Here is a 1,989-nt window from a genome sequence, read left to right on the forward strand (position 1 = left end):
AAATATTTGATGCAGTTTTTAAGGACTGATCCTATTCTGAGGTGGGGAAAAATGCAGTAATCTGTGCCATTTCTTCTGTCTCAAACCACAACAAAATTTTCTACTATCACCATTATTGAGATATTCTCCAATCAGCCTTCTGAATCTTCCTGTTTTGAATTATTTTTCTTATCCCTTATGGCTGTTTTTTTAAATGTCTACCTGCTTATGATCAATTTGAGTACATTTTTGAAGACCCCAATCATCATGTTAAACAAGCGTGAAGTTTGAACAACTAAAATCAAGTCAAGGGAAGTCAAAGTTTTTGTCCTGTGGAGGACTTCATGAGCTGGGTCATATGCAGGTATAGATGTATAGAAGTGTGAATGGGTGATGTGCGAGTATGTTTTTCGTTGTGTTTACTGGAAGAGCCTTAAGAAGCAGAAATTTTGTTTGAAAAATGGTCTGCTGAGCCTTTAAGTACTTACTCACAGAAGCTGTTTATCACTTATTCAAGTGAATTATAAAGGCCAATGAATACCAAAAGGGTTTCAAGAACTCAGAATGAGAGTGGTAGAAATTTTTGCATGTCATAGTCAGAAGTTTTTCTTTTTCCATTAATATATGCAGTCAGTTTGTGATACTATTTCAGCTCTATAACTTCAGCTAAAGTTGAAGAAAGTAAAGTTGAAGAAAAGAAAGTAAAGAAAGCTAAAGTAAAGAAAATGTAGGTTACAAACTTAAAAAATTGTGTAGGAGGGGAATAGAAGACATGAACAAGAAAGAAGTTATGGAAAGAGGCAATTTTGAACTAATTTAATGACACTAATTAATATTTGATTCTTAGTTAATTCCCAAAAAACTCACATATCCTAATGATTACTGGACATCAAAATGTATCTGTGGGTTATAAGGAAAGGGAAGGGCATTGCCAAGAGCTCAGGATGATGCAGGGAAGAGGTAACAGAGTCTCTATGGAAATATTTATTCTTTCAAAAACAGAGATAAGTATCATAAAACTAATCATTCATAGTGCACTTTTTCATTTCACATTTGCTGTAGACATATTGGCATTACTTCTGTGAAAGCATTTGAAATATTAATGTATTAATAGTCGATATGGATAAGGCAAGGGAGGAAAAGCCTCAAGGAGGAAAAATTAAGGCAGTTGGGCAAGATTACAGAAGCACTTTTCCCAGGCCTGGCATTTAAGCTTTGTCCTAGGCTGTGCTCAAACCTCTAGGCCACAGCTCTCCTGGGATATCACATATTACGTATGGATGAGCTTTCAAAGCGACCTAAAAGATAGGCACTGTACTCCCTCTGAAAGGCAACAGGATGGAGGATCCTAATATCCCAAGGCCTTCCTGAAAACCTCATCTTACACACGGTCTTAACCACTTCATCACAGTCACTAAATAACAGCAGGTACTTGTTAACAGCATGTGTATTAGTCACTGAAAATAATTTATCCCTGCTTTGAGGCTCCTCTAAAGAAATTATACCTCTCAATTTCTCAGCTTTCTCTATATAACACCTGAGAAATAATTGTTTTCATTTTTCTTTGCCTCATTGATTGTAAAATAAATAATCCATGAATAACTCCCTACCCTCATTATTCTAGCGTATCTGGTGAGCAATAACTTTTGGTTCAGCTGTTTAAGGGCAATGGCAGGAGGGATGGAGAGGGATGGAAAAGAAGAGTCAGACTCTTGAAATGCCTAAAACATAAGGCTGCGATATGGCCAGGTTGTCTACGTCATTTCTTGTAGGTGAAAACCACAGTGATACTTCAATGCAGCTTGCTTCCTGGCTCGCTCTCGGGCTGAGAATTAATTACCGAATGGCAACATCTGCATTAGCGGCTCCTGCAGCCCCAGCTCTCTGCAGGCGGGGTCACACTCGTTCCCCACCAGATGTAGGACCGCTCGGAGGACTTGCCTGCTGGCCACCTGTCTCGGATCCCCGCAGGCTGGAGCTCGGGAAGCCGCGGTGTGCGGTGGGGAGGGC

Source organism: Corvus brachyrhynchos, unplaced genomic scaffold (genome assembly GCF_000691975.1).
Source record: "Corvus brachyrhynchos isolate BGI_N302 unplaced genomic scaffold, ASM69197v1 scaffold94, whole genome shotgun sequence".
In the NCBI taxonomy this organism is placed as follows: Eukaryota; Metazoa; Chordata; class Aves; order Passeriformes; family Corvidae; genus Corvus; species Corvus brachyrhynchos.